The sequence below is a fragment of the Tamandua tetradactyla genome, chromosome 1 (genome assembly GCF_023851605.1).
Source record: "Tamandua tetradactyla isolate mTamTet1 chromosome 1, mTamTet1.pri, whole genome shotgun sequence".
NCBI lineage: Eukaryota > Metazoa > Chordata > Mammalia > Pilosa > Myrmecophagidae > Tamandua > Tamandua tetradactyla.
In genome coordinates this window covers 68,804,440-68,816,482 of record NC_135327.1, presented here as the reverse complement: position 1 = coordinate 68,816,482, position 12,043 = coordinate 68,804,440, and the positions used below count along the sequence as shown (strand labels likewise).

Genomic DNA, 12,043 nt, shown 5'->3' with positions numbered 1-12,043 from the left:
GTCAATGTCATAGATAAAAGGAGCATCAGACACAAGGTTTTCACAATCACATAGTTACATTGTGAAAGCAATATCATTATACATTCATCTTTAAGAAACATAGTTACTGGAACACAGCTCCACAGTTTCAGGCACTTTCCTCTAGCCTCTTTAATACATCTTAAACTAAAAAGGGTATATCTATAAAATGCGCAAGTTTAACCTCTAGGATAATGTCTCAAATGTTTGAAATCTCTCAGCCACTGACATTTTATTTTGTCTCATTTCGCTCTTCCCCCTTTTGGTCAAGAAGGTTTTCTCAATCCTTTGATACTGAGTCCCAGCTCATTCTAGAATTTCTGTCCCATGTTGCCAGGGAGGCTTACATCCCTGGGAGTCATGTCCCACATAGAGAGGGGGAGGGCGGTGAGTTTGTTTGCCATGTTGGCTGAGAGTGAGATAGGCCACATTTGAGCAACAAAAAAAGGTTCCCTGAGGGTGACTCTTAGGCTTAATTTTAAGTAGGCTTAGGTTGTCCATTGAGGGGATAAGTTTCATATGAACAAACCCCAACATTGAGGGCTTGGCCTATTGATTTGGTTGTTCCCACTGCTTGCAAGAATATCAGGAATTTTCCAAATGGGGAAGTTGAATTTCCCCCCTTTCTCACCATTCCCCAAGGAGACTTCGCAAATATTTTTTCACTCACTGTTCAAGTCACTCTGGGATTCCAATTATGTTTTTAATTGTCATTCACATTTTCTGTTTATTGCTGTTCTTATCATTATGACCCATACTTTTTGCATGCAGGAAAGAATGTTCTCAGAGCTGTAATTTATCCATGGTAACAAAAACAATAGAAGGCAAAGAATGGGGACCCAGGTCATTGAAGGTAAGAACCCTTTCCCCTGTTCCACAGTTCAAAACACAACTGTACAAGCTAGAAGTGGATTATGGAAACTAATTTCTCAAGCAATTTTGTATGGAATAAGGGGCGTTAATGATCCTTGACTGTACCTAACTTCTTGTCTTATGACTTACAAATACTCCACTTAGTTGTTTGTGGCTATGCTATGTAATTTATCCACTTGATGCACCTCTTGGGGCCTGTAAAACCAAAGTATATTCAATTTTGGATTAGAAAAATATTTGATTAGGCTGGGTTTGATATTTCCTCTTCCTTAGTACATTCCACTCCTGAGCTGCTGTTACCAGAGACTGTATAAAAAGTTTCCAAAGCAGTTCATTTGTCTGGGTCTCATTTGCCCTCCATGCCAGAGCCCATTTTAAACAAATAACATTTTGCCATTCATTGCCATGACCCCAACATGGCCTGAGCAAAACCAAATTGTTTTCAAGATATTGAATGTTTTTCCTCTCCCTGAGATTGATTGAACCACAAACACCATTTCACTTTTTCTTTCGATGAAAGCATTGCTTTCTTTGCTCTTTTAAGAAAACATCCCCATATTGCCACTTCAGAAATGTAAACCTAAAAACACTCATGCAGAGAGATGTCAATTTGGCAGCTGGAGACTAAGATGGAGAATAGCTGTGAAGTTTGACTTTGCTCCAACCTAAGCTGCCGCAGCCTCATCCACAGTCCACACATCATTGCTATGATTTCATGACTGATTCCTGCTTATGCTTCAGTGTATATGGTTTCTTCCTAGGATACACTCTGCTTACTATTAAGAAACTCTAATTTTTAAATGCCATTGAAGTGGTGATATTTTAATCTCAAATATGTGATTATAAGGTTCAATCATTTAATGACAAGGCTACAATGTTATTAACTTGCTTCTCAAACTTTTGAAACAAACTCTAGTTTTTTGTGTCATTTAAAAGTCAGCAGTGGTTTCTGGAAATATAAGTGGTCCACAAATAGCCAATGGACTTCAACTTTAAAATTTTTCCTTTAAAACTTTATTCTAAAACCTAAAGATGGAAAAATTTATAACAAAGTTTATAAAGAATCCTGCTAAAATCTCAAATTCAGTTTAATGTATTAAAAAGCTTAGAAGTTATTATAGAGATCTTATATCAGAGATAAAACAATCTTCTGTTTAATATGATATTGTTATTCTGGTACATAGTTAAAAATCTAGAAATAGGCACGTCATACTGAAAACTGATCAAACTATCTGTCTTTACATGTGAAGGACAGGTTCTCTAAGATTGCTAACCACTAGAATGTGATATACCAGAAACAGAATGGCTTTTAAAAAGGAAAAATTTATTAAGTTGTAAGTTTACAGTTCTATTTTTATTTTTTCTGGCTGATTATACTTAATAAGTCATGGGGATAAAACATGGTGTCTCACTTTACAACTGATTCTCTAGAGCTCTGACATCCAATACAGGCTCCAGCTATATGTGGCTATTTTAATTCTCATTAATTAAAATGAAATAAAATTAAAAATTCAGTTTCTCCATCACATTTCAAGTGCTTAATAGCCGTGTGTAGCCAGTATCAGACAGGGCAGATATGGAGTGTTATCATCACCTAAAGTTCCCTTGGACAGTGTTGTCTGGAGATGCATGAGATGTCAGGAGGTTCACTGGGTTAAAGAATTTTATGGTTGATAAATTAGTAAAAATATGTTTTCATTCCAGAAATATTCTTACATTCGTTTTACATTTTTCACTTAAAACCTGATTTTCTTTCTCATCAAGTTCCTCAGAAAATTTCCCAAATAGAGATTTGCAGTAACCATGTTTTCTGAATCTCCTGATGGTATAAACCTAAGTAGACATGTTTTGTTGAAATTTAGTATGCATCTAACCCACAAAGCTAAAACAAAAAACTGAACAACAACAAAACTGTGAATGTTGCTGAATGCTCTAGTAGGGCGTTTTAGGACCTCTTTGTTCTAAAAACAACATGATAGTCTGTGTCCAGTTTCCCTCCCACATCTGGATTTTTTCTGATGGTCAATAGGACACCAGCTGCTGAAGAAATTGCAGGCTTTGTCATCTGGGTGCAAAGATTGGACTGAACATGGCCATTCGTGATGGTGACAGCTGGCCTTCCTTAAATGATCACCTTGGGTGGATTAAATGTATCTTATAGCTCAAATATCTGGATTTCTGCATAAAGACAACCAGGAAAGAATTATGCCAGCTGTTGAGAAAATTCCAGTCTTCTTTTGAGTTTGCAAATAATCATTACTTGGCAAAAATGCCTTATAATTTTGTTTAAAGAAAGTAGTTTACTAGTTATTTGGATTTTCAGTTTCAATGGTAAAATACTTTGAAACAAAACACTTCGACTTCAATTCTTTTGGAACACTGAAAATGCATTTCTTTTGATGACACAGAATACGAAACATGGTAGAATTTGTTTCCTCAGACTAAAAGCTCACACTTTTGAAGACCCAGTGTGAATTTCATTTTACAGTCCTACAGGTCTCTTTCTCATATGTAGTGTCTTAGGAAACCTTTATGACGACTCTGAAGAACTGCGACACCTCTAAGAAGGATGAAATATCAGCATACACTGGAGATACAACAATAAGCATGGGATGTTAATCCTAAGGCCCATCAGAAAAGTTGCTTTTATTTAAAAATATTTTTTCTTGTTATTATATAGTATCTTCCCTCGAGTGTAGTGCTGCCACCAAAAGTGGAATACATTTTAAAAGTTCATTTAACGTTTTTAGATTTTACATTTTCAATAGTATAACTCACGTTAATGATTCTTAATCATTATTTGGTAACAAGATCTTTGAGGCTGTGATGAAAGCTCACCAGAAACATATGCTATACCAAGAAATTTTGCAAGCATCGTGAATCCCTTGGAGAGAACTTTCAGGGAGTCACGAGACCCTAGGATAAAAAGACCTGACATAAATCTAAAGATTCAACATTTTTTTTTAAGCTTGGCATTTTTTCTGACATTTAATAAACTTCTTATCCACATGATGGCGGCAAAGTCATAAAGGAGGTAACATCACCAAATTAAATATCCTTAGAATAAGACTCATTCTTCTAACATCAGACTGAGAAGTAAAGAACTAAAAACAAGTCATAGATTGGCTGCTGAAGACCAAATAATAAAAAGTTGTCAAAGAAAAATGACTATAGTTAAATTTTGTTCCTGTAAATATTTTACTTTGTTCCTAAATTACTAATGTATTTTCCTTGTTAAGTAAAAAATATGAATTATTTTAGCTCATCCAGTTTTAAATTTTAGTAATTAACATAATAGATTATAAATTAATACATTTGATGCTTAAATATGGATTGATATTTGCCCAGTGAAGCAATAACATACCATTTATGAAATGAAATATTCAGTTTTCCTCCTTTGCAAATTTAAAATTAGCATGGCAGTCTTTAACTTTTTTTGCACAAAGATCTTTCCTACCTAGGATACTTAGATTTTAAATTTTTCAGTGCTTAAGTTCCTTATAACAGAAAGAGCTGCTATAATTTTTAGTATGTTTAACTATGACCTGATAACTTTTAGCTATATTTTCTATTTATATCTTGAATCATTTCTCAAAGGTTTTGAGATGAAGTAATAAATGATTTTGTTTCTCCAAGTGTATTCCTCAGAATACCAGTCCCATGAAATGTTCCAAGAAAAGCAGCATCCCTGGCATAACATAGTTGAGAATATTTTGCACACTTCTGTTTTTCAAGATTCATCATCTGCATTTGTATATTAAAGGCTCTGAGAAGTCCTAAGAAAACTGACCTGCTTAACATTATTACAATATTTCCCAAACTCCTTGGACAATGGAACGTGTAATAACAGTATAATAGCCACTATGATATTCTGCAGAATCAATGATCCTCAAAGCTTATTGAAATAGGTATCAATGAAAACTGAATTACATTCTAATTCACCTACTAATTAGTAGTATGATTTTACATAAATTATCTAATCCCTCTGAGTTTCAATATGCACATTTTTAAAGAAAGCATATTATAGAATAGAATCTCTAAGATTAAAAAGAAAATTTCTGATGTTTGTTATTCCATAATTTATATTCTAAGCTGCTTTTCAAAATAAGAATCTTTAAAAAAATTTTCCTGAACAACAGTAAATACCATAAGGTGGGACACAGTGTTTATTAAAGGGAAATGAAAAACTCCTATCATAATATATAAAAACATAAATCAATTAAATACTGTATTTTCTGTTTATTACAAAACACCTAAATAGTCATGGCTTTCAATGAAAGAGATCATTAATGTTTTCTTGTGTCATAGGCTGTGCAGACACATTGCATCCAAGGCTGAATCACAAGGCTAAAGACCCTGCAATTCCACTGGCTTTTCCTTCATCTTGACAAAATGACTGCTGTAGCTCTAGCCATAACATCCACCATCCAGACATGAAGAGGGAGGAAGGAACAGACAGGAGCAATGTACCTATTTGTAGACAGCAGTGCTTTCCCAATTATCCCTAGCAGGCTTCCCTTTGCTAACATCTCATTCACCACCTAGAAGCATCCCTGGCACATGGTGAGCTGGTTTGAAAGGATTACTTACCCTAGAAAAGCCATGTTTAATCTGATCCAAACTTGGAGTAACCATTTCTTTTAAACCCTATTCAGTGCTGTATGCTGGGGACTTGATTAGATTATCTCCGCCCATTCCACGTGGGTCTTGATTAGTTTACTGGAATCCTTTGAAAGAGGAAACATTTTGAAGAAAGCTTCAAAGAATGACAAGAGAACCACAGAGTTCATCAGCCAGTAGCTGTTGGAGGTGAAGAAGGAGAATGGCCCAGGGGAGCTTCATGAAGCGCGAGGACTGGAGAGGAAGCTAGTAGAGTCATCATGTTTGCCACACGCGTTGCCGGTTGAGAGAGAAACCCTGAACGTCACTGGCTTTTCTTGAGTGAAAATAACCTCTTTTGGTACCTTAATTTGGACATTTTTGTAGACTTGCTTTAATTGGGACATTTTCTTGGCCTTAGAACTGTAAACTTGTAACTTATTAAATTCCCTTTTTAAAAAGCCATTCCATTTCTGATGCATCACATTCCTGCAGCTAGCAAACTAGAACACATAGTGAAAACTCAAAATTATTTGTTGAATAAACAGATCTCATAGGCTAGCATCAGTTTACATAACTACTCTTACACATTCCCAGGTTGAGAAATGTAGCATTTTTTTTTCCCTTTAAGCTGGGCCCATTGATGAGCAAAATAAAGGTCCTTTTGGTAAAAAAAGAAGGGGGGTAGTAGATACATAGTATCTTTCACAGGCCATCATCTTTCTAAGGACATAATACACAAAATACCTTTATTGATAAACTGAGAAATAAATATCTATTGTGGTAAAGTGCCAGAGACATCAACTCAGTCTCCTCATCTAGGAGGAATGGAGTCATTATCATGGGAACGTCATCAATAGCCTTTGTTAAATGCCAAACCTTCTTTCTTTCCTTAAGGGTTACAGAGGATTGTGGGTGATATTAATATGACTTCAAAGTTTCTGAGGCAACATGGTAAAAAAACGTCAGAGCATAATTTTTTTCCATGTTGATAAGAAGTGCTGTGAATGGAAAATGTCAAATTAACTGCATAACTAAAGCAGTAAAATTTCAATATGACAAATAACCTCAAGACTCTACACTGTAACTGGAAATAGTGGTAAAATATGGAAGTGCTTCACCTTAGAAGAATATGTGATTTGGAAACGACAAAGAGCACAAACTCAAAATCTCTATAATGAACAAAAAAGTAAATCATGCCTAAAGATAGTAGGGGAAAGTTGTGTGAAATACTGCAGGACTTAACTAATGGATTAAATTTTATAATGCTGTTTGTTCACCTAGCATTTTTCTCAAATATTATAACTAAAATATATTTAATCTTTCCAACCACCTATATGAAAACAGCTATTATCAGCTCCATTTTGCATATAGTAGAAACTCAGGAGATAGGACAACGTATCTAACATGGCATATGCTCAAATGTCCCTATGATAGCCTTGGTTTTAAAATGGAAGTGATGGGGTGGGCCACAGTGGCTCAGTGGAAGAGTTCTCGTCTGCTATGCCAGAGACCTGGGTTCAATTCTCGGTTCCTGCTCATGCAAAAAAAAAAAAAAAAAAAGGACGTGATGTGATATAATGGAATGACTTTTCTAGTCAACCTCATTTTGAAATAGCATCTAGTTGAGCCCTCCCCACAGTCCTATCACAGGATGCCTCTATGATAGCCTGGCTTCCCTTCACTTCAAACTGACTTGGCATTTTTCTGACCTCAGTTTTCTGACCCATCATTGTTTTTGGCTTTGGTCACAAGCCATGGCCATGCCTAGGCTGGCCAACTGGATAACTCATTTGGATGGCTCTCAAGGTCACCCCAGCATGACACCCTGTAACAGCTCCAACCCCTCCTCTTTTGGGCCTGAACATTACCAATAGGAGTGGTTCTAGTTTATAATATCGTTTTCTGATTTCAAATTCTGTTCCTTTTCTATCAGATCCTTTTCCTGCCCCTACTGTAAAATCTTTCAGTATTTTATTCTATTTGTTTCCAAGAGTAATGAAGATTCTGAAAGAGTAGATTGTCCACTTTTGAGATACTAGGAACTCTGTTTTCATCAAAACTCAAGGTTTCAAAGAATGTCTGAAATATCTACAATCGAAGCTAATTCTTACTCACAACAGGATGCTCCAGAAGAATGAGTGTTGTTATAGGGAAAGGGAAAGAGTCTATGCACAGGAGCATCATGGAGGATCTGTGATGTGTAGAAGACAGGACACTGCCCTGAGATATTTCTAATCTTGATTTGGGACTCATGATATATGTTAGTTGGCAAGCTGCCAGAATATGATATATCAGAACTGGAAAGGTTTTTATAAAGGGGAATTTAATAAGTCACAAGTTAACAGTTCTAAGCCTACAAAGCTGTTCAAACTAAGGTATCCATGGAAAGATACCTTAATTCAAGAAAGGCAGATGGCTCAGGAATACTTCTGTCAGCTGGGTACTCAGGTGCTTGGCATCTGCTGGTTGCTTGCTCCTGGGCTCTGTGCTTTCAGCTTCTGTTCCTGTGGGGGTTCCTCACTTTGATTCTCCAGGACTGGTTTTCATCTCTTGGCTTCCCTTGGTTCTCTCCAGGTTCTGACTTGGTTAGCAGCATTTGCTGCCTCCAAGCATCTCCAAACATCTGTGTCTCTGTCTCTGAAGCAACTGTTCTCCAAGTGTCTACATATGCTTTCTCTGTCAGCTCTGAGGCTTCTATTGTTTCTGTTGTTTCCAAAATGCTTTCTCTTTTAAAGAACTCCAAGACCCACTGAAGTGGGTGGAGTCATATCTCTATCTAAACAAAATGTCACACCCACAATTGGGTGTGTCACATCCCCATGGAGATAATCTAATAAAAAAATCCCAATCTATAGTATTGAATCAAGATGAAAAGAAATAACTGCCCTCACAAGATTGGATCAGGATTAAAACATGGCTTTTCTGGGGTACATAATACTTTGAAACCGGTACATGATGTGAATGAATAAATACCTTGTGCAATTTTCAGTTTAATGTCTGATTTTTAGCTCCATGACCCAGGCATTGATCTTACCTCTTTCCCTGCTTTGTGCCTTGTGCCAAGAATTTCTTTGGGCACCTAGAAGATGATCAATAAATTTTTATTGGAAAACTAAAAATAAATTATAAAAAAAGGAGTGAAGACAGTGACTCCTAAATCATGTGTAAATTTCACCAATTTTGAATTGTTGATGGTAATTATTCAATTAATTAATTAACTAGGCCAAAATTTATTAGAAACCTATTTTACTCCAGGCACTTGGCCAACTTCTGAGATCACCAAGATTAATAACACCTATCCTTTGCCTTTCAGGAATTTTATACTCAATGCACATGAGGATTACGCTATTTCTGATTTTTGCATTTTTTCTGGTACTTTCTCTTTCCCACCTTACTGACAATTTTAATGTCTCAGCCAGACTGTTGACTATCTAATGGTTCTGACTGAGTATTCAGAGATATTAACTCCCTTGGTAGATTCCAGAGGATATTGGGCAAGTGATATGAAGAATGAGAAAGAGTATGCAAGAAACAAGCTGTTCCCCAGAGTAGAGCCACCTCTCAAACCATTCCAGAAAAGCAATTTCTTGACAATGCTGTTGGACGGATATGGTAGAGTCATCACCATATTAAAGATTATATTCCAAATTTCGGTAAAACTTGCCAATCTCTTGGTTTTGTTTTCCAAAAAAGGAAAGGAATTTTAATTGAGGCTTTACATAATAGCACTTTTTCTCACTGTACTGAGCAGGAATTGTTGGAAGCTGATCAAGTATGTCCATCTTTAGTTGCCTAGATAATAACAGAGCTAAGAGAAGGGGCTGTTGCACAGATGGGGACCACTTTATTTGGAGGGGCTGCAATAAAGCTCAGCTCCCCCAGAACCAGGGCCTGTCTCTGTCTTAGGAAGGAGGGGCTATAATTTCCCAAGGGAAAGCTTCCTTGTTTGTTAAATTGAAGGATTTCTTAATATATTCTGTATGTTAATCCTTTATTGAATATGTGGTTTCCAAAATTTTTCTCCTATTGTCTTTTTACTTTCATGATAAAGTTTTTTGAGGACCAAAAGTCTTTAATTTTGATGATGATTCACTTACATACTTTTTTGTTTGTTGCTTGTGCTTTGGCTATAAAATCTAAGAAGCCATTGTCCAACAAAAGGTCCTGAAGATACTTTCTTACATTTTCTTCTAGGGATTTGATGGTTCTAGTTGTTATATTAAAATCTTTGATCAAATTTTAATTGATTTTTGTATTTGGTGTGAGGTACGGGGTTCTCCTTTTTTTTTTTCTTTTTTTTTTTTAACCGATGGAGTTCTGGCTTTTCCAGTCCCATTTGTTGAAGAGATGATGCTTTTTCAATTGAGTCATCTTTGCCATCTTATCAAAAATTAGTTGTCCATAAATGTGAGGGTTAGTTTCTGATATCTCAAATTTATTCCATTGGTCTATATGTCTGTTCTTATATCAGACCCATGTTGTTTTGATTACTGTAGCTTTGTAATGAGTTTTAAGGTCAGGAAGTATTAGTCTTCCAACTTCATTTCTATTTTTCAGTATAGTTTTAGCTATTTGGGGTCCCTTAGCCTTCCATATAAATTTGATGATTAGCTATTGCATTTTATTTCCACAAAGAAAGTTGTTGGACTTTTTATTGTGCTTGCACTGAATCTATAAATTGCTTTGGGTAGTGTTTTGGTTTGGGAAAGCTGCTGTAATGCAATATACCAGAAATGGAGTGGTTTTTAAAAAGGGAATTTATTGCAATGCAAGTTTATAGTTCTAAGGCCATAGAAATGCCCAAACTAAAGCATCCAGAGAAGATACTTTAACTCCAAAGAAAGGCTGATATCGCACATGGGAAGGCACATAGCTGGCATCTCCTGGTCGTTGTTCCCAGTTCCATTGCTTCTGGCTTCTAATGCCCATTAATTTCTCTCTCTGTGTCTGTAGGCCTTCACTTAGCTCCTCTGGTATATAACTCTGGGTTCTGACTTGCTTAACATCTCATGGGAAGGCACATGATGACATCTACTGGGTGCTGCCCATGTCTAGGCATCTGCTTTCTCTGTCAGCACTCCAAGCATCTCCAAACATCAATGTCTCTGTCAGCTCTGAAGCAACTGTTCTCCAAGTGTCTGCATCTGAGGTATCTTCAAATGTTTCCCCTTTAAAGAACTCTACTAAAATAAACAAGACCCACCATGAATGGGTGAAGTCATATCTCCATCTAATCAAAAGGCCACACCCAAAACTGGGTGTGTCACATCTCCATAGAAACAATCCAATAAAAGTCTCCCACCCTGAACAGTAGGTCTGGCCCCACAAGATTGGATCAGGATTAAAAGATGACTTTTCTGGGGTACCTAAGATTCCACCTCCACATATATTCCAGGACTTTAAGAATCTGTGATTCAATGGGGCCTCTATCCCTAGTGGGTTTTGAATTATCTTTTCTGTTCTAACTGTTGAAAAGAAATCTTTTAACACTAGAGGATTTCTGCTGAGATTTTTCAGGTTTCCACCCAACATTGCCCTAGTGTTATATATCCCCAATGGGAAGCACACATCTACATAAAAATCATACAAGAGGGTGAATAAAAGTGTAGAATGGGTTACAATGCCAAATGTGGCAGCTACTGAGCAGTTAGATTGATATTTTAAAATATGTGATAGATCATGTCACTCCCGTACTCAATACCCTCTAATCACCTAGGAGAAAATCCAAAATACTGACCATGCCTATAGAATCTTACATGATTAGACTCCTGACTCGCTCCCCAAATCATTTCCTCCATCCTTCATTAAACTCTATCCCTGCTGGCTTCTTGCTGGCTTCGAACAGACCAAGCATGCTCACCTTAGAACACTTGCATTGTTGAAACACTCTTTTTCTGAGAACCACATAAGAGGCCTCCCTGTCCAATCCCAGAGCTCTCTGTATCTCTAGCCTTTCCCTGTTTTACTTTTCTTCCTAGTACCTATACAGCATGATGTTATAAAGTTGTTTATTGTGCATTTCTTTATCTTACTCAAATATAACTTCCATCAGCTTGGGAAATGCTCTGTCAACATTATCTCCCCAGGCTTATAATAGTAACTGGTGCATGGCAGGCAAACAACATCATGTTTTGTTTTTCATTGTTTTTGTTACAATGAATATTTGTTGAATAAATGAAAAACACAAATTGTTACTATAAAACCGCAGCTGAGAAAATAAACCTCAATTCTGTCTGTGGCAATTGGGGATGATTTCCAATTGGAGGCAAACTTTGGGCTGTACAAAGCTGACTAGGAGTCCTTGAGGAGAGCAGGGGGAGGAAAGAGGATTCCAGGCACAGGAAACAAGCTGTAAAAGGACACAGATTCAAGAAAGGGCCCAAGGTTTTCCTTCTGATTCCCACAAAATCTGTTAAAATACTGAGAACAAAGGGATGCATGTGAATTACTTACTGACAAATTAAAAATAGGATTCCAAATAAATGAACACTCTTTAAAGGAAAAGCCCCTCCAAGACTAAATCTAGAATCATTTCAAGAACTCTCTTAAC

At 36.5% G+C, this 12,043-nt stretch overlaps 1 long non-coding RNA gene across 3 annotated transcripts in view; it reads left to right on the top strand.

Moving 5' to 3' along the window:
- Nucleotides 1–378: 378 nt before the first annotated feature.
- LOC143684798 (uncharacterized) overlaps nt 379–12,043 on the top strand; it is a 70,414-nt gene continuing 58,749 nt past the window's right edge. For all 3 annotated transcript variants that reach the window (XR_013176171.1, XR_013176179.1, XR_013176176.1), the window contains exons 1-2: nt 379–477; nt 790–871. This is a non-coding gene — a long non-coding RNA (uncharacterized LOC143684798). The remainder of the gene's footprint in view (nt 478–789; nt 872–12,043) is intronic.